Source organism: Macaca fascicularis, chromosome 12, assembly GCF_037993035.2.
Source record: "Macaca fascicularis isolate 582-1 chromosome 12, T2T-MFA8v1.1".
In the NCBI taxonomy this organism is placed as follows: domain Eukaryota; kingdom Metazoa; phylum Chordata; class Mammalia; order Primates; family Cercopithecidae; genus Macaca; species Macaca fascicularis.
The window spans coordinates 1,184,593-1,211,584 of NC_088386.1; the positions used below are offsets into that span (position 1 = coordinate 1,184,593).

At 49.4% G+C, this 26,992-nt stretch overlaps 1 long non-coding RNA gene across 1 annotated transcript; it reads left to right on the plus strand.

The window, feature by feature from the left end:
- The first annotated feature begins 716 nt into the window (after positions 1-716).
- On the plus strand, positions 717-25,152 carry LOC135966497 (uncharacterized). Its single transcript, XR_012421005.1, has 4 exons — positions 717-1,372; positions 11,054-11,223; positions 22,549-22,718; positions 24,278-25,152. It is a non-coding gene; the product is annotated as an uncharacterized lncRNA (long non-coding RNA).
- The last annotated feature ends 1,840 nt before the right edge of the window (positions 25,153-26,992 follow it).

Consider the following 26,992-nt stretch of genomic DNA (forward strand, 5'->3'; position numbering starts at 1 on the left):
GGGGTGTCAATAACCACAGTGGCCTCAAAGAGCTCAAATGAAAGGAAGAATTGCACGTCTCTCACTTTAAGTCCAGAGCTAGAAATGATTAAGCTTAGTGAAGATGTAGAATTTTCACCGCTAGAGAGAAGTCAACACTTGGCTTCAAAACTTCAAAGGATGGGCCGGGCGCGATGACTCACGCCAGCACTTTGGGAGGCCGAGGCGGGTGGATCACAAGGTCAGGAGATCGAGACCATCCTGACTAACACGGTGAAACCCCGTCTCTACTAAAAATCCAAAAAAATTAGCCGGGCGTGGTGGCGGCGCCTGTAGTCCCACCTACTCGGGAGGCTGAGGCAGGAGAATGGCGGGAACCCAGGAGGTGGAGCTTGCAGTGAGCCGAGATCGCGCCACTGCACTACAGCCTGGGCGACAGAGCGAGACTAAAAAAAAAAAGAAGGAAAGAAAAGAAAGAAAAAAAAGATTGCTGCTTACTGACAATTCACCTAGCTACCCAGAAGCTTAGATGGAGATGTACTTGGAAATTAATGCTATTTTCATGGCTGCTAATACAATATCTACCCTTCAGCCTGTGGATCGAGGAGTGATTTTGACTTTCAGGTCTTATTATTAAATAATAAATGCATTTTGTAAAGGTATAGCTGTCATAGACAGTGATTTCTTTGTTGAATCTGGATAAACTGAATTGAAAACCTTTTGGAAAGTATTCACCATTAATCCTTTCATGATATTTCAACCTCCTCCCGTGAATCACAAATGTCCTTAAAAGCAATCCTTAAATGCCGTTAAGGACATTTGTGATTTATGGGAGGAGGCTGAAATATCAACATTAACAGGAGTTTGGAAGAAGTTGATTCCAGCCCTCATGGATGACTTTGACGGCTCAGGATGTCAGAGGAAGTCCCTGCAGATGCGGTAGAAATCGCAAGACAACTAGAATTAGAATTAGAGCCTTAAGATGAGATGAAATTGCTGTAAACTCATGATAAAACTTGAACAAATGGGGAGTTGCTTCTTATGGATGAGGAAAGAAAATATTTTCTTGAGATGGAACCTGCTCCAGGTGGAGATGCTATGAACATTGCTGAAACGACAGCAAAGGATTTAGGATATTCCATAAACCTGGTTGAGAAAGCAGCTGCAGGGTTTGACAGGGTTGATTCCAGTTTTGAAGGAAGTTCTACTGTGGATGAAACGCGATCAAACAGCATCACATGCTACAGGGAAATCTTTTGTGAACGGAACAAACTTCATTGTTTTATTTTAAGAAACTGACATGGGCACCCAACCTTCAGCAACCCCCAGGCTGATCAGTCAGCAGCCGTCAATACAGAGGCAAGATTTCCACCAGCAAAAACATTATGACTTGGTAAGGCTCAGATATTCATTAGTAATTTTTAGCAATTAGGTATTTTAAGTTATGTGCATACTTTTTAGACATAATGCTATTAATTACTAATTAATTATTAAACAACCATTAGACGACAATATAGTTTAAGCATAACTTTTATAAGCACTGGGAAACAAAATGTTTGTGCGACTAACTTGACTGTAACATTTGCCTTATTGCAGTGGTCTGGAACCAAACCCACACTCTCTCTGACGGGTGCTTGTAGGTTTTTTGTTGTTCTTTGTTTTGGGATGGGGTTTCACTCTGTCGCCCAGGCCAGAGTGCAGTGGCATGATCATAGCTCACTGCAGCCTCAAACTGCTGGGTCAAGTGATTTTTTTCTACCACAGCCTCTGGAGTAGCTGGGACTACAGGCATGCAGCACTATGCCTGGATATTTTTTTTAATAATTTTTTTTTTTCTGTAGAGACGGGGTCTCACTATGTTGCCCAGCTGGTCTTGAACTCCTGGGCTCAAGCAATCCAGCCACTTCAGTGTCCCAAAGTGCAGCCATTACAGGCTTGAGCCACTGCACCCAGCTTGTCTGCAGTTTTTAAAACAAAAACGGCTGGGCGCGGTGGCTCACGCCTGTAATCCCAGCACCTTGGGAGGCTGAGGCAGGTGGATCACGAGGTCAGGAGTTCGAGACCAGCCTGGCCAAGATGGTGAACCCAGTCTCTACTAAAAATACAAAAATTAGCCAGGTGCAGTGGTGGGCACCTGTAGTCCCAGCTACTCGGGAGGCTGAGGCAGGAGAATCTCTTGAACCCAGGAGGCAGAGGTTGCAGTGAGCCAAGATCATGCCACTGCACTCCAGCCTGGCAACAGAGCGAGACTCCATCAGAAAACAACAACAACAACAACAACAACAAACAGCATAATTTAAAAGATTAAAAGTTAAGGTAGATTTTTACAAATGTATATATCTACCATTACAGTATCATACAGAATGGTTTTACTGCTGTAAAGATTCTCTGTGCTCTGTGTATCCGCCTCTTCCTTCCCCTCGGTCCATGGCAACCGCTGATGTTTCTACTGTTCCCACAGTTTCACCGTCTCCGGAACGTCCTATACTTGGAATAGAATAGTATGTAGACTTTTCGGATTGGCTTCTTCTCTTAGCAACATGCATTTAAGTTTCCTCCTTGTATTTTTCTGTGGCTTGATAGATCATCTCCTGTTAGCAGTGAGTAATATCCCGTTGCCGTTATACTTTTGTCAAGACTCAGAACGTACAACGCAAAGAGTAAACGTGAATGTGCTCTGTAAGCTTTGAGCCATAATGAAGGGTCAAGGTAGGTCCTGGTTGTCACAGGTGCGCTGTGTGAGGCAGGAAGCTGTGGTGGGGAGGCTGTGTGTGGGGAAAGGAACATGTGGGAAGCCTGTACTCTCTCCTCCGTTTAGCTGTGAACCTGCACTTCTCTAAAAAATAAAATTACTTAAAATTAAAAGCAAACAATTAGAAAAATGAAAACATTACAACGTGTCATACAGTTTTCAAATCGCAAGACAGAAAAAGACGTAATAAAATAAAGTATAGAAAACAACAATGATAGGAATAAAACATCAGTGACAGAAGGCAGAAGACAGAAATGTGGAGCCAAACACGTTAATTTATTTTAATCACTAGTTATATTCGTTTATACCAATTTATATTGATTTAACATATTAATTTTGACTAAATGACATTAAAGAAGGTTTGAGGAGTTTGCGTGTCACATTCTGGATGAGAGGGTTCAATAATATTAACTCTTTAGTTTGCTGTAAATCATTTAAAAATATGCTCAAATTCCAATAAAAATTCCAAGAAAAATATTTTTGAACAAGAAAATGTGATTTTAAATTGGTCTATTGAACACATGGCAGCCAATATTATAAAATGTACTATAAGATATTGAAGATTATTATTACCATTCAAAATTAAACAAATTTGAAATGGCACAAAAATAAACACATTAATGAAAGAGAATTAAAAACAGAAATGGAGCACAATTTTATCTCATAACAGGGTAGCATTCGAAATCCACAAAACAAGAGCTATTGTTCCATTTATGGTATTAAAATATTGGGTGATGATTTGAGAATATAAAATGATAGAATTGAATCGTGGTCCCGTGCCTTGCATGAAAGTTAATTCCAGCATTAAACATAAAAAAAAAGAGAGAGAGAGAGAAAAGAAAAGAAAATTAGCTGTGTGTATGTGTTTTATGACCTTGAGAATGAATGTCTTCTAAAATCAAAATTTCAAACAGAAAACATATAAAAAGGAATAATAAACCTAATGTACCTAAAATGTAAATTCTTACACATTTCAACACCAGGCAAATAGCACAAAACAAACTGGGGAAATTTTTACAACAATTATGTTACATAAAAGTTAAAATCCTTACAACATATACAATGTATAAAACAGTATGATTACTGCTTATTAATACCATTATGATTACCTGGTCTTCCCGCATACCAGTCCTCTTCCGGTGCCCGGTGGTGAAACGGAGCCCTCTCTCTCTGGTCACAGTGGAGGATCCAGCAGGAACCTGAGCCCAGACAGGCTCCAAACCCTGAACCCTGCCTAGACTTATGAAGGGTGTGAGCCAAGCCGGGACCTCACACTCCCTCCTGCAATGGCGCAGATACCCACTCACGGCAGAGATTCGGTCCCTCTCTGGAAAAGCCGTGTGACAATTATTGCAGAAACTTGTTTCTTATGTTCCCAGGCACATGGAGAAAGCTGGTGTGGAAGACTGATGTCCACATGCCAAGAGAAGCACTCATGAAACACACACTGCATGCACCACACCATGTGCACACGCACACACCCCAGACACCACACACACTGCAACACACCATGTGCACATGCACACACCACACACACACCACACCCACTGCACACACCACACCATGTGCACACCTTACACACACCACACACTGCACACACGCCACACACATGAACCTACTACACACACACCACACCCAGTGCACACGCCACACCATGTGCACATGCATACACACACCACACACACGAACCTACTATACACACACCATGCACATACAGCACCACACACACACCACACCCACTACACACACACACTGCACACACCACACCACACACACGAACCTACTACACACACACCACGCACATACAGCACCACACACACACCACACACACATCAAACACACACCCCACACATACTCCCCACATACTGCACACGTACATATAGCACTACACACACAGAGCAAACACACACATCACATACACACACCACATGCATTCAACACACACATCAAACACTACACACACTGCACACACACAGCACCATGCACACACAAAACAAACACACACATCACATACACCACACACACATATCACACGCACACCACACCACACATAGTACACATACACATCACACACACATACACCACAAACACAGCACATACACACACCATGCACCACCCACAGTATTCACACATGACACCCACAATACACACCACACACACATATACATACTCCATGCACTTACTACACACGCAGACCACACACACACCATACATACACATCACATGCATACATCTGCGCACACCTCACAACACAGAAAACACCACTCTCCTTTTGGTTTCCTTAAATAGACGGTGATCTGTTTTGCTCCGGGAGAAACTAGTGTCCTGTAGTATGATAAGCAATGAGATATTGGGGGGATAAAAAAAAATCAGAACCCCTCAAACCCCTCAGAGAAAGAGGTAGGATAAAAATGCACCCTTTATGCTTGATGTCATTATTGCTGTTACTAGTATTCTAGATTACTCAGTACATCCACAGGGTTTAATCTTTAGAAAAACTGACTCCCTTCACTTCCGTCTTCTGAAGTCATAAATCGCAATTTGTTTCCTAGAGCTCCTGCCATTTGCAGCGAGCTCACAGCATTACACAGTCAGCACACAGAGCCTGGGGCTGCTATCCAACCGCCAAGACAACCGTGAGTCCACAGAAGAGAATGTTCCTCCAAGGTAGACACCTGGCTTCACAGCGGCAGAGCAGGAAGACGTAGCTTCGGGAACCAGGCCGCACCGGTTCAAACCCCAGCTCCTCTGTGACCTTGGGCGAGTTACTTAACCTACGTGCTCCCGTTTCCTTGGGTGCAAATTAGGAACAGTGAGTCCCTGCCTGAGGGGTGTCTCATATGCATCTGTCTGCATATCTGTGTATTCGTTATTTATCTACCTGTCAATCATCCATTAACAAGGAGGAACATGAGAGGAAATCAGGGTGACCTTGACATCCTAGTTGTGCACCTGCACAGAGGATGGTCTCCAATTCCACAGCTACTTCTCTTTAGGGAATCAAGCTTACTGTGTGTAGGTTACAGGTGGTAGAATTTGCCTTAGCTATTCACTTACTGTGTAGAGGAGACTATGAACAGTTGGGTAGACAGTCCTTGAAGTGTCATTTATGTCATTTATGTGAGATATAATGGAAAACACTATTATTCCATGTATACTGTTGTAGTTTTTAAAAGTTGGGTACACGTTTGTGAGATGGAGTTTTGTTTCTTGTTGCCCAGGCTAGAGTGCGATGGTGCGATCTCAGCTCACCACAACCTCCGCCTCGTGGGTTCAAGCGATTCTCCTGCCTCAGTCTCCCGAGTAGCTGGGATTACAGGCATGCGCCACCATGCCTGGCTAATTTTGTATTGTTAGTATAGACGGAATTTCTCCATGTTGGTCAGGCTGGTCTCAAACACAGGTGATCCGCCCGCCTTGGCCTCCCAACATGCTGGGATTACAGGCGTGAGCCATCGCGCCTGGCCTCATCTTTGTTTTTAATCGATGACTGATTGGCATATGGAGCACACCCCATGGCCTTTGCATTGCCTGTGAAGTCTCAGGTGGTTCTTACTTTCTATAGAGCCAACACAGAGCACTAACCTTTATATGTCATGGAAGCCACCCTTCAGGAAAGCAGGAGGAGTATAGGGGTCATTACAGGGGTTCCTTATTCTCTATTTCCTGCTGTTACAGGAATCTAGTTGTGAGTTCTCTAAATTTAGATATAATTTACTTTCTCTTATAGCATATGCTCACGTGATTTTAACAATAAGATGTGAGATAAGAGGAGCTTATGTTAGTCCATTACTAACAGACACATTTCAGAATTTTGTCTGCTTTTCTTTCTCCTGAGCTGACCAGGAACACTGGTCCTTCACGAGGAAAGGGCTATGGCTCCTGGGGAGACTTGGCAGCTCGAGCTCTGTGACTACTCATCTTGCAGTAGAGCTACTGCGGTTGCTTCAGTGACTGAAATTATTTTTATATATTTTATTATACTTTAAGTTCTGGGGTACATGTGCAGAATGTGCAGGTTACATAAGTATACATGTGCCATGGTGGTTTGTTGCACTCATCAACCTGTCATCTACATTAGGCATTTCTCCTAATGCTATCCCTCCTCTAGTCCCCCAGCCCCCAACAGGCTCCAGTGTGTGACATTCCCCTCCCTGTGTCCATGTGTTCTCATTGTTCAACTCCCATTTATGAGTGAGAACATGTGGTGTTTAGTTTTCTGTTCTTGTATTAGTTGGCTGAGAATGATGGCTTCCAGCTTCATCCATGTCCCTGCAAAGGACATGAACTTACCCTTTTTTATGGCTGCACAGTATTCTGTTTTGTATATATGCCATATTTCCTTTATCCAGTCTATCACTGATGGGCATTTGGGTTGGTTCCAAGTCTTTACTATTGTGAACAGTGCCGCAATAAATATACGTGTACATGTGTCTTTATAGTAGCATGATTTATAATCCTTTGGGTGTATACCCAGTAATGGGATTGCTGGGTCAAATGGTATTTCTGGTTCTAGATCCTTGAGGAATTACCACACTGTCTTCCACAATGGTTGAACTAATTTACACTCCCACCAATGGTGCTTCTCCACATCCTCTCCAGCATCTGTTGTTTCCTGACTTTTTAGTGATCACCATTCTAACTGGCATGAGACGGTATCTCATTGTGGTTTTGATTTGCATTTCTCTAACAACCAGTGATGAGCTTTTTTTCATATGTTTATTAGCCGCATGTCTTCTTTTGTAAAGTGGCTGTTCACATCCTTCATCAACTTGATGGGGTTGTTTTCTTCTTGTAAATTTGTTTAAGTTCTTTGTAGATTCTGAATATTAGCCCTTTGTCAGATGGATGGATTGCAAAAATTTTCTCCCGTTTTGTAGATTGCCTGTTCACTCTGATGGTAGTTTCTTTTGCTGTGCAGAAGTGCTTTAGTTTAATTAGATCCCATTTGTCAATTTTGGCTTTTGCTGCCGTTGCTTTTGGTGTTTTAGTCATGAAATCTTTGGCCATGCCTTTGTCCTGAATGGTATTGCCTAGGTTTTCTTCTAGGGTTTTTATGGTTTTAGGTCTTACGTTTAAGTCTTTAATCCAAGTTGTGTTAATTTTTGTATAAGGTGTATAGAAGGGGTCCAGTTTCAGTTTCTGCATATGGCTGGCCTGTTTTCCCAACACCATTTATTAAATAGGGAATGCTTTCCCTATTGCTTGTTTTTGTTAGCTTTGTCAAAGATCAGGTGGTTGTAGATGTGTGGTGTTATTTCTGAGGAGTCTCTCCTCTTCCATTGGTCTATATATCTGTTTTGGTACCAGTACCACAGCATTTTGCATTTCAGTATCATGCTGTTTTGGTTACTGTAGCCTTGTAGTATACTTTGAAGTCAGGTAGCATGATGCCTCCAGCTTTGTTCTTTTTGCTTAGGATTGCCTTGGCTATGCGGGCTTTTTTTTTTTTTTTTTCCTTTGGTTCCATATGAACTTTAAAGTAGTTTTTCCAATTCTGTGAAGAAAGTTAATGGTAGCTCGATGGGGATAGCATTCAATCTATAAATTTCTTTGGGCAGTATGGCCATTTTCATATTGATTCTTCCTATCCATGAGCATGGAATGTTTTTCCATTTGTTTATGTCCTCTCTTATTTCCTTGAGCAGTGGTTTTGTAGTTCTCCTTAAAGAAGTCCTTCACATCCCTTGTAAGTTGGATTCCTAGGTATTTTATTCTTTGAAGCAATTCTGAATGGGAGTTCACTCATGATTTGGCTCTCTGTCTGTTGTCGGTGTATAGGAATGCTTGTGATTTTTGCACATTGATTTTGTATCCTGAGACTTTACTGAAGTTGCTTATCAGCTTAAGGAGATTTTAGGCTGAGATGATGGGGTTTTCTAAATATAAAATCATGTCATCTGTAAACAGAAACAATTTGACTTCCTCTCTTTGAATAGGAGTGGTGAGAGAGGGCATCCTTGTCTTGTGCCAGTTTTCAAAGGGAATGCTTCCAGTTTTTGCCCATTCAGTATGATACTGGACATCAAGGTCACCCTGATTTCCTCTCAGGTTCCTCCTTGTTAACCCAACCTTCAGGTCCTATTGCTGTTATCATTTGAGCATTTCTCAAATCTCACTGATACTGATTTTTTTTTTTTGTTTTTTTTTTGGAGACACAGTTTCACTCTGTCGCCCAGGCCAGAGTGCAGTGGTGTGATCTCGGGTCACTGCAACCTCCGCCTCCTGGGTTCAAGAGATTCTCCTGCCTCAGCCTCTGGAGTAGCTGGAATTACAGGCATGAGCCACCACACACCCGGCTAATTTTGTATTTTTCGTAGAGACAGGGTTTCGCCATGTTGGCCAGACTGGTCTCGAACTCCTGACCTCAGGTGATCAACCTGCCTCGGTCTCCAAAAGTGCTGGGATTACAGGCATGAGCCACAGCGCCCAGCCCCGACATATCTCTTAAGTACACATCAGTTTCAGGCATTCAGGGTGGTTTAGACTCCCCCACTTTCAAGCCCAGGCTCCATGCTGCTGCTAACGTGATCTTCAAACCCTGACTGGCCCTCACTGGCCCTTTGCCTAAAATCTTCAAGTGGTTCCCCATCATCTTCAGGATGAAGTCCAAACTCCCAAGCATGATACTCAAGATGCTATAACCGGCCCCTCCTACCTGACTTCTTGCCCTTCCCCAAACGTGTCATCCTCCCTCATCTTCCTTCAAAATATAGAAGCCAGGCAATATTTCAGGTGCTTGGCCCACACGAATGAACCAAACAGAGATCCTGGCCTGTGTGGACCTCGTATTCTTATGGGAGAAGGTGAGAGGTAGGGAGGTGGATGGTGGAAGAATGGCTGAGTAATCGGGTAAATGGATGAGATGTCTGATGATAGATGGATGGATGGTGGACATACATGGATGATTGATAGGTAAGTAGATGATTGGTGAATGCGTAGACAGATATAGAGAGGTTGATAAATGGATGACTGACAGGTAGATAAATAACGAATACACAGATATGCAGACAGATGGACAGAGTGTTGTGTGGTTATAACGGCAGTGGAGACATAAGTCAGGATGGGGAACGGGAGGGATTGTGTATGAAGAGGTGCCGTATTTCACAATTTTACAGAAACAGGATAAATGAACCATACTTCTCATGTTGGGTCTGGCTTCCCCTCCAGAGCAGAGCCTGCAGTCTCTGAGCTGAAGCGTTGGTGTCCTCCACCCACCCTCCCACTCTCAGCCACCCCCTCTGCCATGTGCCTCTCTCCCCCACGCCTTCCTGCCTTTGAAGAGGTGAGGTAAGGTGCACGGGTGAACAGAAAACGCGCCCAAAACCAAGAGATCACCATCTCCTGCTACACCCACCTCTCTCAGGCTTTTATGGAGAGAGAAGAGTGCGAGACAACCACAACCCACCACACTTATCTCGTAGAGTAGCTGGGATTGTGAAGATGGCACAATCCAAAGGTAAACACAGGGTTTATCAACCCCGCTGCAGCATCGTGGAGAGAGAATGTAGGAAACAGACGCAATGGTGACTGACATGGATCTCCTCTCCCGTGTGGTAAGATGTCAGGCCAAAGCTGGGCTTGCATCTTCCTGCGAGGAGTGGCCCCGTGTGATCGTCAGCCATCGGGCAGCCTCCCTGAATTTCAGCTTCCTCATCTATAAAATGGAAGGCAGACCCCACTGGCTTCCATGAGAACTGAAGCTGTATGAACTCATGCCTGCGTGCACGTCTGGGTGTGTTGTGTGTTCAGACAGGGCGCCCGCACAGTGGCATTGACACACGGTGAGGGAAGTGTTCACCGCAGGCTGACAGCACACGGGCACCTCCACAATCCTGAACTCGACAGGGGCCTCCGAGACACCCACGTGAGTAAGAGAAGGTCTCAATATGTATCAGGGCTTAAGACCTCTGTGAAATAACGGAGGTTGGATTTGGGAGCAAATCCTCCTTGGTTCCATCCCCACACGTTTTCCTGGGGTCAAAGCCTCCTTGGAGAAGGCAGCAGGGGGCGCCGTGGAGGTGGCACCAGCTTTTCATTCAGGCTCTCAGCTGTGTCTTTCTCGTTTGCACGGGTGACACTCCCCGAGGCCATAAAACCTCTCTAGAAAGAAGAGCACAGCCAGGAGGCCAGGCAGACGGTGACTGAGGAGGATGCAGAAGTGGCTGATCACACGAGCCTGTGTGGACCGAGAGATTCGTTACAGCACGACTGACTCATAGCCTTTCCTCCACCACGAGCGAGTTCCGAGACTCACAGGCTTTCCTCAACCACCGGGTGAGTTCTGTCATCCCTTAGACTCCGTTTTTTCTTCTGACACAGGAGACAACAGTCACAACGTCACCTGATTATCATGAGAGCTCCATGTGACAACAACGTGAGAACGCCGGTGAAGGGCATTTGAAAAACAAAGGGATTCACCAATCGGGTCCATCACCAGTGACGAACCCCTGCCCTCACCCATGCCCTGGGAACTACACAAGAATTCACAGGTAATTTTCTTTTAAAGAAGCAACTTTAACCTACATGTTGGAAAAACTCAGAGTAATTCAAACGTCAATCACAGCCTGAGTTTTTGTTGTTTTTGAGATGGAGTTTTCCCCTGTCTCCCGGGCTGAGGTGCAGTCGCGTGATCTCGGCTCACTGCAACCTCCACCTCCCAGGTTCAAGCATTTCTCCTGCCTCAGCCTGCTGAGTAGCTGGAACTACAGGTGCCCGACAGCCTGTTTTCTGTTGCTAAATTAATGAAATTTCAGCTGGCCACGCCCAGGTGGCAGTGGCAACTCAGGCTCCAGACAGCCCTGTGCAGATGACATCATAAAACACGGAGGAAAAACAAACAGGAAACACATGACAATGTGTGGTTTTCGTTTCTGTTTAGAAAAGTAGACCTGGAAAACAAATCACTGAGGGTAAGGGGAAAAACTATGCTAGCAACCACGATTAAAAAGTTATTTAACAGTGACGCCTAAAAATGAGAAAAATTTGGCATGAGATTATAATCTTTTTAATTAGTATGAAATTCTGAATAGTAGACAACGTGGGCTTGTAAACCATGTGAAGAGCTATTTCCCAGACACTGGGGTCTCCCAAGAAGGTGTGTCTGCACAGAAAGCTGGAGGCCCATCGCATGCTGGAGGCCTACACCCACCGCGCTTCTGCCTCGCCCAGTGGTTGGGCACAGGCACCCTCCTGGCACAGGCGGCAGATGGACGTATTGTCACACCCCACCCCGTGCTTACCTGACCGATAGCGCTCATCTCGTGACCTTGAAGACCTTCGGCGGTGGTAGCGAGAGGCAGAGGAAGGAGTGACAGGAGCCCGGCGTTCTTGCAGCAAAGCTTGGTCCACCCCTGGATTTCAGGGAAAACAGCAGTGAGGTGTGGCTGTGCTCAGCAGACTCTAGCAAATCATTCCCTACATCCCCACAGCAAAGCCAGAGCTACCCACGGGACTGGGCATGGCGGCACCTCAGAGCCCACAGGCAGGAGGGCCAGGACTGAGGGGGAAGCTCTCCCATAGCCGGGGAGACCCCTCCTGCCTGGACGCCACCACAGACCCTCTCACAGCACAAGGGTCCACTGACAGGCAGGGAGAGACACAAACTCAGCCACAGGTAGCAACTGAATTCCTGGGAGTTAGAGAAACAGGGCCCAAGACGCAGACTCAAGTTATGACCTTTCATGTAATAAATATACAGAATGGGTTGTATAAGTTCTTAAGAAAATTTAAAAGTTATTATTAAAGCAATTTTTAAAACAAATCTTACAGGATAGTTTAACAATATAATTCAGGTAACCAGGACATACCATGAACGACCAGCTTTGCTCATTCCAGATTACTCTCTGGAAACACACTCCATTTGCTGCCAAGGGTTAACAGATTATATTCGACTATGAATTACAATTATTTGATGAATTACAAAAAAACGTTAATGTGGTCAGATGAAACGATTTAACGGTATTGGTCAAAACACTGACATGAATCCACCTGTCACAGTACTGGTTATACTCAGGTAACAACAGGGTGGCAAGGAACACAACTAGACGAAACTAAGCCCCCAAAGGAAGGACATCATCATCACAGATCCATGAAGAACTGCTCTGATACCGTGGGAAAAACGGCATCCCCACAGTTCCCTGAACGGCTCTGAAACCACAGAAAGGACGTCATCCTCACAGCTCCACGAAGAACTGCTCTGAGTCCACGGGAAGGACGTCATCCTCACAGCTCCACGAAGAACTGCTCTGAGTCCACGGGAAGGGCGTCATCCTCACGGCTCCACGAAGAACTGCTCTGAGTCCACGGGAAGGGCGTCATCCTCACGGCTCCACGAAGAACTGCTCTGAGTCCACGGGAAGGGCGTCATCCTCACGGCTCCACGAAGAACTGCTCTGAGACCACATGAAGGGTGTCATCCTCACAGCTCCGTGAACGGCTCTGATACCACAGAAAGGATGTCATCCTACGTCATCCTCACAGTTCAGTGAAGAACTGCTCTGAGACCACGTGGAGGATGTCATCGTCACAGTCCCGTGAAGAACTGCTCTGAGACTGAGCACCAATCACTAACAGATGCTTCTTCAGAAATGGATCAGTAATATTTGATTGAAAGTTTTAAGTTAACAAAAGAGATATTTAGTCCCTGGTGTTCCATGATGGGCTCTTATGACAGCTGTAGAGTCTGTGGGCTTCATATTCCTCTTACTCAGGTGGTTTCTGCACGTCAGCTTTTGATGGTGTGTGTGCAGACCCTACGTGTCAGGCTGGTGAGTTCAGAACTAAGTGAAGCACAGCTCCACACCCCGCCACCGCCCCCCCACACCCCGCCACCGCTCCCACACCCCGCCACCGCTCCACCACCCTGCCACAGCTCCCCCATCCCGTCATTTTGTTAAGTCTCACGTGATCTTCTTTCAGCAGCATCCAAATCACCATCAGTTCCTGAGGAACAAACTGCTGCTACCAACCTCTCGTAGTCGTCATCTACAAATGATCTTTTAAAAACGATCTTCGGCCGGGCGCGGTGGCTCAAGCCTGTAATCCCAGCACTTTGGGAGGCCGAGACGGGTGGATCACGAGGTCAGGAGATCGAGACCATCCTGGCTAACACGGTGAAACCCCGTCTCTGCTAAAAAATACAAAAAAAAAAACTAGCCGGGCGCGGTGGCGGGCGCCTGTAGTCCCAACTACTCGGGAGGCTGAGGCAGGAGAATGGCGTGAACCCGGGAGGCAGAGCTTGCAGTGAGCTGAGATCCGGCCACTGCACTCCAGCCTGGGCGGCAGAGCCAGACTCTGTCTCAAAAAAAAAAAAAAAAAAAAAAAAAAAAAAAAAAGATCTTCAATTACCTTTTTATCAAACAGATGCATTTTAGGAAATCAAAGAGTGTTATCAAGTCTCACGTGAAAAACAGTAGTTACCTGGCACTTACGTTCATAAACACGGACTTACCACACGACTTCCTGAATTGTCCTTTAGACACCTCCCCTTACAGCACTGTGGTCATCACATCAGGGTCTGCAGTGTGCTACAAATACCGTCCTATCTTACGCTTTTCAATGATTCTGGAGTTAATACTTTTTATCTATTTTCCATTATCCTGGCTTTCAATGTACCTATTGCCAACCCTTTCACAGTTCTTCCGCAGAACTGAAAAACTCTTTCCCATACTTTCTCGCCCACGATCAAACACTGATAACCTGGTGAGAATCTCTGTTTGATTTTCCTGGAAATCCTCTTGGAGCCCTGCCCCAATCCCCAACGTGCTACCCTCACTGGGCCGTGCCTTTCTTCCCGCTGGCCGTGCTGCTCGCTATGTTGGTCACTCGTTCTCAGCCCCTCAACGCCCCCTCCTCTCCCCACTCTCCCATCCTAAAAGAGCACCTCAAGTGCTTCAGAAAGGACGGACGAGAAGGAACACCTCGGGGCCCCGCGTGTCCGAAAGTGCTTTTCTCTCTACGCCAGTGAGACTGGGTCTTTCTCCTAGATATGGACTTCCAGGTGAAAGTTAATTCTATTCATTGCCTTTCATTTCCTTTATTGGTGAGAAGTTAAACGTCATTCTGATGCTATAATCTTTACGTAATATCCATTCCTTTCTCTTCTTTGATAATCTTTTCTTCATTCCCACTGGAGGAGCTGCAAGCCAAGCTGTAATATCTATTCCTTTCTTTTCTCCCTCCATAATCTTTTATGCTGTAAAGCAGATTTTTCTTCTCATGGGGGCACACGACCAAATCTCTCCCCCAGGAGGGCTTCATCGGGGCTGTTTCATTTGCCTGAAGAGTCCTCTCCTCTCCTGTTTCATAACCAAACACAGGCACGTTCATCCCTCTGGGCTGGGCTGTTTCCTCCACGTGTGCTCTGACCTGGGGCCTGTTTTCAGTACCACCCCCAAATCTGGAGCCTCCCCGGTTTAATTTCTCCAGATAACACACATGGCTGGGAAGAGGGGGAAGAGGGGGAAGGGGGGGAAGGGGGGGAAGGGGGGGAGAGGTGGCCGCCTGCTTCCTGGACACCGTTCTCTGGGCTCCACGTGTACAGCACCCATGGCTGTCCCCCTTGTCTTCATCTTGGCTTTCTCCATTTTGCTAAATGATGAACCACAAATTCCTCTACCTGACTTTTCCTGTGCTGTGGACTTACAGCCACTGACATCTTAGCACAGTTTGGAGAAACAGAGATAAATGCACACTTTCAAGTTGCCAAGTATAACCAGTGGCTGGACATTTTTAATGCTTCACGTTCAATCTCAATACTGCACCTATCCAGTCCATGCAAACACGCTTCTCGGGATTACCTCCAACCCTAACCTCCTCTTGGTGCCTACGGACAACGGCGTACGGAGTTCTAGGCTGCTGCTCGGCTTCTCACAGGCCTTGTGTCTGATCTCAGAAAGCTACTTTTGCATACCAACCTTGTGAATATCTCCTCTCAGGTGGAAATGCAAAGTTGCAACAAAAGTTTGAAAACAAATGAATAAAACAGAAGACTAGCTTCTACAGGTTGCAATAAGACAGCAAAAGAAACAAGTATGAACTCGCACGTTTCCTTCATTCATTTTCTTCTGACGTCATCCCAAATGAGGCTGGAGGTGGCTTAATGGTGTGTTCTGGGAAGAAGACAGCCACAATTGAATAGGCGTCGCTCAGCTGAATTCCAGCCTGTGACCGCACAGGACCGAGGGGTAGCAGAGGGGCGTCCCCACTGTTCCCATCACAGGGAAACCAAGTGCGGCTGCTGGAACAGATGCCTCTTGGTAGCAAGAACACAAATGATCACGAAGATGCACGACTACAGCATAGTGCTCTGCGCTGCTGAGAGCTCACATTCATAGTCACGTTCAGTTTAGGGAAGTGTGGTTGAAAATCAGCTCTCAGGAGCGTCACAAAGACGGGAAGCCTCTTGACAGAGGTGTGGTCAGGGGAGAGAGGCCGGCGTGGTCCCTGGGAAGGGGGCGTCCCCAGGGAGATGGGGTGGCTGCCTTCAAACATTCAAGCCTCTTCAGGCAAAAACACAGCCGAGATGGAGATAAGGTTCTCCTCCCAGGAGCACCTGCTCAGCTTTCATGCGTTGGCCACGCGAGGCACCAGCTCAGCTCCGCTCCTCCGGGGACAGGAGATCCCGTGCCTGCAGTCAGGGCCCTGATACATCCGCTCCTGTCACTCTGTGGGATCTGGGCAAGGTCGTGACCTTTCCCAGGCTCAGCCTCCTGCCTCTGGACAGAAGTGGCAGTGATAGCTAACACTGCAGCCCCGGCCTAAGCACCTGAGAGTCACTCATTCATCAGCACGAGCAGCACCAGGCCGGGACTGTCACTTCTGCTGTTTTCTTGGCAAGGAGACACAGGTGCAGAAGCCATCCGTGAGTGGGGGCGGCCCGGGGCCACCTTTGTGCGGTGACTGAACATTCTCCCATGACTGCCTTTTCATTTGCAACGGGGACCCCTCTCCCCAGGCCCTTCTGCACCCTCCTCTGAGGGCAGAGGCTGTTGTTTTCCTGGTACCTGCGGTGGTGCCCAGAGCCTCTATCTCTGTTACAGGAACAAAATCTGGCTTGTCTTGAAGCCAGGAAGAGACCTTTTTGGAACTCCATTATGAAAGTTAGTATTTGGACAGAGTATTCTTTTAAGAAAATATGGAAACTGCTAGAATTTCAGGTCCAGAAACGAATCTTGGAGCAAAGAAAAGCCTGAAGGGGGGGAGGGGAGGGGAGGGGGAGGGGTGAGGAGAAGAATGGGGGCAAAGGGAGGGGTTGGAGGCGGGGGGAGGGAAGGGGGAGGGAAGGGGTGGGGGGGAAGGAGCGGGGGAGTGGAGGGAGGGAAGGGAGAGGGGGAGAGGGGAGAAGGGAGGTGGGGGAAGGGAGGGAAGAGGGGAGGGGGAAGGGGAGAGGGGGGAAGAGGGGAGGGGGAAGGGGAGAGGGGGGACGAGGGGAGTGGGGAAGAGGGGAGGGGGAGGGGGAAGGGGGAAAGGGGGAAGGGGGGAAGGGGGGAAAAAACTCATGGGAGAATGAGAGAATACTATGATTAACATTAGCAGCAACAATCTTTTTTTTTTTTTTTTGAGATGGAGTCTCCTTCTGTTGCCCAGGTTGGAGTGCAGTGGCGCGATCTCAGCTCACTGCAAGCTCCGCCTCCTGAGTAGCTGGGACTACAGGCACCGCCACCACGCCCGGCTAATTTTTTTGTATTTTTAGTGGAGACAGGGTTTCACCGTGTTAGCCAGGATGGGCTCGATCTCCTGACCTTGTGATCCGCCCGCCTCGGCCTCCCAAAGTGCTGGGATTACAGGCGTGAGCCACCGCACCTGGCCTAGCAGCAATAATTTTATAAAGGTAGATGACATGGATAATTGTTTAGAAATATTAAAATTACCAAAATTGACTCAAGAAGAAAGAGAAAACAAGCTGCAAATGGGGAGTACATATTTGCAATACAAAAAACCGGCAGTGAAATTACTCATAATATGTAATGGCTATAAATTAATCAGAAAAACAAACAAACACTCCACTAGAACAATGTGCAAAAATGAAACTAGACCAGCTAATAAACACAGACAACATGATTAACCCACTAGTAACCTTGCAAATGCAAATTTAACAGATGCCACATAGCATCTGTCTGCAGGGCGAATATTAAAAAACATTCCATTTGAACTGAGGTCTACAGCAGTTGTGGAGCAACAGGGACTCTCATTTGCCACACCTGGGACTATAATTGGTCACCACCACTTAGATGAGCAATTTGGTAACAACAGTAAATTTAAAAACATACATAAACATGATTAGTAATTTCACTAATAGATCTTTTCCCAGACTAAATCTCACGTAGAAGGAAGTAACAAATAAGCAATGTTTGTGGACCAAAGAATTAGAAACAATGTAAATTTCTATCAGTGGGAGGAAAGATAAACAAATTATTATATGTCACTGAAATAAAATGTTATAGGATAGCAAAAACAAAATGAGCTAGGGCTACAATCATCCACCTGAATGAATCTCAAACACAAAATACAGAGTAAAAACCTAAGTGGCAGAATTATAATTAGAGAATGAAACTGTGTATAGATTTTAAAACACCTACAAAACAACACTATACCTTTCTATGGACTAAGTATGTCCATAAGGAATACACTTACGAATGCCTTACACCTCATACATGCATTTCTGCTCTGCTCAGACAACCACCAAGCTGGGCAATTTTACTCCCAGCTCACAGGACAGGAGTGGGAATAACAGACCAAAATTCAGAATCTGTTTACTTCTGCAAGGAAAGGAATGGGAGGGAGGGAAATAAGATTAGGAAGGGGTCCATGGCGGGCAGGGACTTAATTCATCTCTATTCATTTTTTTTTCCTTCTTTCCTTCCTTCCCTCCTTCCTTCCTTCCTTCCTTCCTTCCTTCCTTCCTTCCTTCCTTCCTTCCTTCCTTCCTTCCTTCCTTCTTCCCTCCCTCCCTCCCTCCCTCCCTCTCTCTCTCTCTTTCTTTCTCTTTTCTTTTTTTCTTTTTTTTGTGAGACAGTCTCACTCTGTCACTCAGGCTGGAATGCAGTGGTGCAATCTTGGCTCACCGCAATCTCTGCCTCTCAGGCTCAAGCCAGTCTCATGCCTCAGCCTCCCAAATAGCTAGGATTACAGGCTCACATCACCACGTCTGGTTAATTTTTTGTGTTTTAGTAGAGACGGGGTTTCACCATGTTGCCTCGAACTCGAACTCCTGAGCTCAGGTGATCTGCCAGCCTCAGTCCCCCAAAGTGCTGGGATTACAGGCGTGAGTCACCACGCCCGGCCCTTGTTTGTTTGTTTGTTCTTTCTTTCTTTCTTTCTCTTTCTTTCTTTCTTTCTTTCTTTCTTTCTTTCTTTCTTTCTTTCTTTCTTTCCTTCTTTCCTTCTTTCCTTCTTTCCTTCTTTCCTTCTTTCTTTCTCTTTTTGGTTTTGTTTTTTGAGACAGTTTCGCTTTGTCGCCCAGGCTGGAGTGCAGTGGTGCGATCGCGGCTCACTGCAACCTCTGCCTCCCGGGTTCACACCATTCTCCTGCCTCAGCCTCCCGAGTAGCGGGGACTACAGGGGCCCACCGCCACGCCCGGCTAATTTTTTGTATTTTTTTAGTAGAGACAGGTTTCACCGTGTTAGCCAGGATGGTCTCGATCTCCTGACCTCGTGATCCGCCCGCCTGGGCCTCCCAAAGTGCTGGGATTACAGGCGTGAGCCACCACGCCCAGCCCATGTTTTATTTCTTTAAAGAAAAACCTCTGAAGCAAAGAGGGCAAATGACACAACGATTTGACAAAGCCGGGTGATGGGTAAGTGGGTGTTTGTTATATTAATAGTATTAATTATACTTTGTAGGCTGCTTGAAATAGTACAAATCTATGTGATAATCCTAGATACTGCTAAGTGCTGTGTAGAAAGATAGTGCGTTGTGACAGAGGACAAAGACATTGGAGGAGGGGCTTAGACAGGGTGTCCAGGGAAGGCCCGGGCATTTGAGTTGGGTCCTGAATGGCAAGAAAGAGACAGCCCTGCAGTGATTTGAGGGCAGATCATTCAGCAGAAGGAACAGCAGGTGCAAAGGCCCTAAGGCAGGAACCGACGTGGCTGGAGCACGGGAGGATGTGGAGAGGAGAGTGCACAGGGAAGGAAGCATTTCCTCTTTGAGTCCGTCCTGTGCAGGGCTGACCCTGGTGAAGGTCTGAGTGCCCCACACCGCCCAGAGCCCTTCTGGGACTGGGGTGTGTGCACAGCCCCGTGATGTCTCCTGAGCTGGCAGCAGCTGCTAGGAGTGGAGTGCCCCGAGCCGAGGATCAGGGTTGAGGACAGTGGACCCCCACTCTCGTTCTAAGCCTGTTCCCATGGAGACAGCACAGCTGGCTTTTGTTGGGGGCTGTGAGAGGCCCTGCTGGCCTCGTCCTTCCTGCGTGTTGGCCTGAAAATGAGGGTGAAGAGGTCCCGTCCGTGAGGCCTCCAGTGAGCGCAGCTCACATCCCAGCTCGGAACTCTAGGAAAAGAGACACCGTTGGGAAACCAGGGCAGTGCCTGGGAGCCTGCCAACCCCGGAGCCTTTCCTCCACCTCACCAGTGTGCCCCGCCCGCTGTCAGCCCAGGCCTGCTGCCTCGCCTGGCCCCCTTTTGAGCACCCTCTGAGTGGGCAGAGCTGCTGGGCGCCACTTCCCCTGTGCTCGCCTCCTCTAGGCCAGGTCTCCCCAGTGGTGCCAGGACGTGTAGCGCCCGGTTCCCTCTTCTGTAAGCTGAGTAAAGCTGCCCAACTTGGAGTCTGTCTGGGCTGAGTGGAACACATGAGGGGGAAGGTTTTCGAGGGTCCTTAAGATGTGCTTCGCTGCTTCCCTCCCTCTAGACTCAGTCCTTGCCAACAGGACCTGGCCCTCTTCTGCTTGCCTGCCTTCTGGTGGTCCTCACGGTGCTTTCCACAGGGTGTAAACAAGTACTCATGAGCAGCATGCAGCGGGAGATGGAGAGAAATAACTCATGAGAGTGTATGACTGGCCCAGAAACAACGGGCATCCACTCCATGCAAAAAACGTGGAAGCCCTCATAGTTAGGTGACTGGGTCTCTGCCCGCAAGGCCCTAGGAAAGCTAAGGGTTAAGCAGCAGCCAGAGCAAGAAGGCTGCCCGTAGCTCAACCTCCTTCCAGCCACCCGAGCCCGCCAGCCCCAGGCCCAGCCGGGATGCCGCAGCTTCTCGCTACCCTGGCAGACACAGGCCAGAGCTGGAGGGGGAGTCTGGGGGCCCATAGGCACAGAGCCAGGAGACCTGGGCACCCCTGACACCTGGCCAGCCATGAGGGGCCCGGCCCACGCTGGGGTTGGTCTTCAGCCACCCAATGGGTCAGAGCAGCGTGGCGTGGCAGCGGGCCTGCAGCTCGGCTGTTGTGACCATCTCCGTGTGCTGCTCCCAGCAGAGGGCGGGTTCATGCCTAGCACCTCCGGCTGCTGCGAGCTGCTGCCTGTAAGAGACGACCAGGCCCCACCCGTAGCGCTCAGCTGGGTAAATTGCTGAGGAAACCGAATCACAGCTAGACGAGGGGAGTGAAATCATCGTGTCCCTTTCCTCTGTGCGCTCACAGAAACACAGGCCCCACGCGGAAAATACGATGTTCCTCCCAGGGCTGCAGAATGAACAGGCTGTGCTGGGTGAAAGAAAACACCACAGTTGGATGCCAACTTTCCTTAGCAGGAGAAAGAATGTGGCCTGGGGCCACCGCTGGCGATGACAAATTTGCTTCCAGAGCCCTCAGACAAAGCCCTTCCAGCGTGGGGCCCAGCATGCGTCCTCAGAGGCTGGGGAGGCACCTCCTCTGTGGCCCAGGGAAGGGGCTCCCCAAGGACGCACAGCAGGGCCAGGGTGGACTCCTTCAGGCCGACCTGCACCTGAGGCCCGTGATTATCTTTAGGTATATATATCTCTCCATCCCAGCCCTTGGAGACAGCCGCCTGAGCGATTTGGGGGTCCTTCTGAGCGAACAGCGGGTAGGATGGCGGTCGGGAACTGGGGAAGAGACGGTCACATCAGATGAAATGGAGCAATAGTGTGGTCAGCACGGGCGGGGCTTGTCTTTTTCTCCCAGCTCAACTGAGGTGTAATTCATCAATAAAAGTGTGTACATTTAAGATGTACGATGTGACGATTTGATCCACACATACCCTGGCAAGTAATGACCACAATCAGGCAATGAATGTGTCCACTGCCTCACAGGCACCCTTTTTTTGTGGTGAGAACATGTAAGATCTATCCTCTTAGTCCATTTCAAGTAAACAATACATTGTCATTAGCTGGAGTCACCACGCTGTACCTTACATCCCCAGAAGTTACTCATCCCGTGACTGCAAGTTTGTAGCTCTGACCCACATCTCCTCACGTCCCCCACTCCAGCCTCTAGAAACCACCGTTCTACTCTGTTACTATGAGTTTGATTTTTAAGATTCTGCGTGGAACTTGTACTTTAAATTCATTGTCTATTTTAGCCCTCACAACAGTCCTATAAGGTACGTATTGCTATTATTCCTATTTCACAGGTAAGGCAACTGAAGCTCAGAGAGGTTAAGCAATTTGCTCCAGATCGCACAGTAAATATATGTCAGAGCTGGGCTTTGATTGATATGATATGATATGATATGATATATGACATGATATCATATGAAGAGTCCAAGCTCTTAATATCACCAAGTGAAGTGAAATGACAATGAACAAGTGGAGAGAAATGAAATGCCTGGCTCTTGATGACCTCACACTGGACCAGGTGAAAAAGACTCTTGCTTGTAAAAGAACTGACTTTCAATTCAGTGGCTGTTTCCTTCCCCAGAATAGGTTATGAAAAGCCTGTGGCTCTGAGTTGAAACATGAGGCCTGATGCACAAGGTGAAGTCCAGGATAAATGTGAACTTCCTAACACCCACTGCCCGAGAAGACGGCTGTTCTGAACAACTGTTCTCTGCCGCTGGAAATGCTGCCCTGAGGAGGCAGGTTTTTCAGGTGTGTGGCTGGTGCCCTGAACCCATTGCTTTTGCTACCTGGCGCTGAGCCCTGTTCTGGCAGCCACGGGTTAAATCAACAAGGGGGAGTGGTGGGGAAGCTAGAGGATACAGAGGGAGGGTCAGGGGAGGGTGCATGGGGAGGGCCGGGAGAGACGCCAGCTCTTGTTGGGTCAGACACACCTGCATTGCTCCCCAAACCTCAGCAGGGCAGCCCCCGGGGAGGGTGACCCTGCACATCAGAGAGGGGCTGGGTCCCCTGTGCACAGGTGCCTGTGGGGCTGGAAGTGTGTGTGCATGTGCCTGTTCACATGTGGACATGGGCTGCTCGCTAATAGGTGACCGTGAGCCAAACAGGGTCATCATCAAGCGTGAGGCTGGTGTCTTTGCTCTCCTTGAGCTGGGGCCTCAAGTCAGCAGGGAAGAAGGGAGAGAGGGAGAGCGGTGGGGAGGAATTCCCCTGCTATTGTTGGAAAACTAAATGTCCTAGATCACCGGTGAGATTGTTTGTTAACTAACAGTTAACAGATGCCAAGCCAAGGTCTATCAGCGGGGGCCAGGCGCCCTGGTCCCAGCACACTCAGTTGGCACCTGAGGTCCCTGTGTTAATAACTTGCACCTCCCACGGTGTGCTGGGTTAGGGTGATGAGGCGCGTGCACCCTGCCTGTGAGTGTGTGCACACTCTGATGCAGCCCACCCATCTAAGCAGGGCTCCGCCCTTGGCAAGCCCTGGCTCCCAGCGGTGGCTCAGATTCCAACTGGAGGAAAGCCGTCTACACTGAGGGGTCTCAGCCACAGGCATGGGTGCCCTCGGCCTGCACGCCCTGCTGGTCTGTCAGCATCCAGGCTTCAGCGGGATGCCAGCTGACTCTGTAGGACCCTGACCTACCTGGGCTGTGCTGCTCTGAGGAGTGGCCTCCCCTCCACCCCAGGGCAGCTCTCTTCTTCCTCCTGCACCTTCAGGCCTCAGCTCAGGGTGGGTCTGGCCCACCTGCCTATCCAAGGAGATGAAGACGTGTCCTCCCAGCCGCACGGTGTTCTCGGGTGTCTGCCCCTGTGAGGCGCTGCTGGACCTGCAGGGCAGGCACGCGGAGTTTGGGGGTGGGATTGAGGAAGGGATTTACTCTCAGGGGCAGGGACAGCCTGGGGAGGGATGGCCAGGCTGGCTCCTGTGGAGAGTTGGTGCCCCTGGAATCTGCATGCCAGGGAAGGTGTGGAATCCCTGGAGGCTGCAGCTGTCAATGAGGATGAGAGTAGCAGGGGGTTGTGGGGCAGCCCTGAAAGCCGCCAGCCAACACTTGGGCAGGATTGGCTGGCAGCCAGCCTGGAGCAGGCTTTGGGTGGACAGACCACTAGGGCTGCCCTCCCCTGGAAGACACTGGGGTCTGGCTGGGAGGGAGCAGAGAAAACCCCCTTTGAGGCCCCTCTGGCTCTGAGCTTCCTGCGAAGGGGCGGGAATTCCTCCTGCTGGGTCATGGAGTTCTCACCTCATTTCCAGGCAACATCTGTGTGGGGAGCTAGGCCGGCGTCTCCTTAGCTCTCTCTGTCTTCTTTGCCAGGTCCGTGTCACCTGCCCCTCGCTGTGATGCTCCCAGTGCCTGAGCTGGTGTCACTCCCCTTGGTCTCTGGCACCACATTATGAGCCTTTGGGGTCACCCTGGGCCCGGGGAAGTCCTGGCTCTGCCATTTCCTGGCTTTGCAGACTTAATACACCCGGCACAGTACACCTGGGGAGGGTGGCCAAGAGAGCAGCCAGCACTGCCAGGCCCAGAGTGTCTGCTTCACGTTCACTCACTCACAACGCCCATTCAGTCCCCCAGTTCCCCACGGAACCTTCTGAGACGGTGTGGGAGGCCTGTGGTCCCAGGTCTCGGGTGAGGGGAACTTAGAGTCACAAGCACACGCCGGCCCTGGCTCTGCAGTTCCCGCCCGCCCAGCACGTTCCTGTACTCGGGCGGGGACATGCCCTGGGCCTTCCCTCCAACCACTCAGTCCCAACTGCACTCCCCCACAGCCACACACAGCCACACCAACACCTCAGTGACCTGGCTGCCCCCTGAGAGATCCCCATGACCGCCCCGCCTTGGATTCAGAAAACACCTCTCTTCGAGCAGTTTGAATCCTGACACGTTGGAGGGGTAACTTCTGAGCCTCTGTCTCCTCATCTCTGAAATGGGCCACTGACGCAGGTGAAGTGCTACTCGGTCCCTGGCCTACAGTGGAACCCACGCATCTGAGCCCCTGGAGAGGAGCCGTCAGAAGGCCCACGGGGCCAGCCAGCACCTAGCTGTCCCAGCTCAGTGCCCTCTGCGGCCGGTACCCCACGTTGCCCACAGGGCCTGCACACACACACAGAACGGGACATCCTGGGCAGCTACGGCCCATCCACCAGGCCTGTTTCTTCCGTGAAAACCTAAAGGTTCTTGTGAACTCACACACGTCTGCTAAACTGATTCCTATTTTGAAAATTGTGGGCCGGGCGCGGTGGCTAATCCCAGCACTTTGGGAGGCTGAAGCGGGCGGATCACGAGGTCAGGAGATCGAGACCATCCTGGTTAACATGGTGAAACCCCGTCTCTACTAAAAATACAAAAAATTAGCCGGGCGCGGTGGCGGGCGCCTGTAGTCCCAGCTACTCGGGAGGCTGAGGCAGGAGAATGGTGTGAACCCGGGAGGAGGAGCTAGAAGTGAGCGGAGATCCGGCCACTGCACTCCAGCCTGGGTGACAGAGCGAGACTCCGTCTCAAAAAAAGAAAATTTTGATGTTTCACGTGGAAGATCATTGATTCACAATGACGTAAACACACTGTGTGGAAACGCCTGAATCTCTTTTTTTCCTGCTGCCTGTGGGAGATGAGTCACCGAGACCCAAAGGCTCCCAAGTGCCCCCCGTGGGATGGACCTCATTCAGTCTTTTTGTTTTGCTGTAGCTCTGAGCTTTTGTGTGTAAGCAGGAGTGATTCACACACGCACACCACACACACACACATGCACACACTGTGCCCTCTGTAAAGGCGTCTCACACAGGCACACAATCACAGTGGCCAGGAGCCAGGCACCGCAGGTCTGCAAACTGATTTCTCCCTGCATATCCCATTGCTCAGAGCTGCCTTGGCCTGGCTCCCAAGCACAGGGACCCAGTGTCCATCCCGCAGGCTGGCATGGGCCACAGGATGGAGCTTGTCCAGGTGCAATGTTCAGGGGTTACCTCGTGGTGGGTGGGCCATGCTGCAGGGCTGCCTGCCCATCCCCTGCCCAGGTTTTGCACCAAAGCACTGAGCTCCGGCTCAGCCTGCAGCCTGTCCTACAAGGGAGATGGGGCTGGGATCCCCAGCCCACAAAGGCTGGCCCAGCACAAGCCTTTTGCTGGGGTCTGAGAGAAATCCTGGAGATTTCTGAGGGATCCTCGCCTCCTCCCCACAGGCTCCTCAGCCTCTTTTTCAGAAAGCAGGTGTGTGTGGGCACCAGGCCCAGCATGCAGGACACTGCCCCACTGCAGGGTTCCCCTCCCTCATGCTGTCTGCCCGTCAAAGGGGCCCTCGCCCACCCCAAGTGGCCTCACCTTGAAACACAGGCAGGCGTGGCCAGGGCCAGGCAGGGCCACCCCCGAGAACCAATGCCCCCTTCAGAGCCAAGCCTGCCCCTGAGATGGGACACAGAATTCAGAGAACCCACAGCCTGGGCGGCCACGGTGCGGGAGGAGGCAGCGCTCGGAGAACTGGGCTTCTGGCTCCGAATCACTCTTCCCTCTGACTACACCTGGCATCTTCTGCTTCTCACCCAGGAGGGAGAAGGTCCTGCCATGGGAACAAGGCTGCAGGCCTGCAAACCTGCTCCACCCCAGTGGGGTGCTTCTCTCAGGCCCCAGAGCCCCCAGCCAGTCCCCTATTCAGAGCATGCAGCCCCCGGCCTAGGTCTGGGGTAAAAGCCATTTGTTGCCTAGTGAGGGTGCGAGGAGGGCATCCCTGCCATGTTTTATGGCCCTTTCTTTCCTGCCGTCAGCTCCTGCCTCCACCCCTTTCTCCCCTGGGAACACACTCCCCCCATCTGCTGCACACAAAAGCCCATTATGGCCTCTTGCTTTGAGACCAGCGTCACCCTGGAGACTGGCGCCTTCCGGCCCAGCCGTCCTCTCCCCACCCCAGCCTGGCCCTGGCTCCCAGGCTGGCCTGCTGCCCCCGTGTCCCCCTTTAGGGTCCCCTCCCGTGAGCCGGGAGTCTGATGTGCTCTCCGTCTCTCCTCGGGGGCCCTGCCTCACGGTCGGGCTCCGCTTC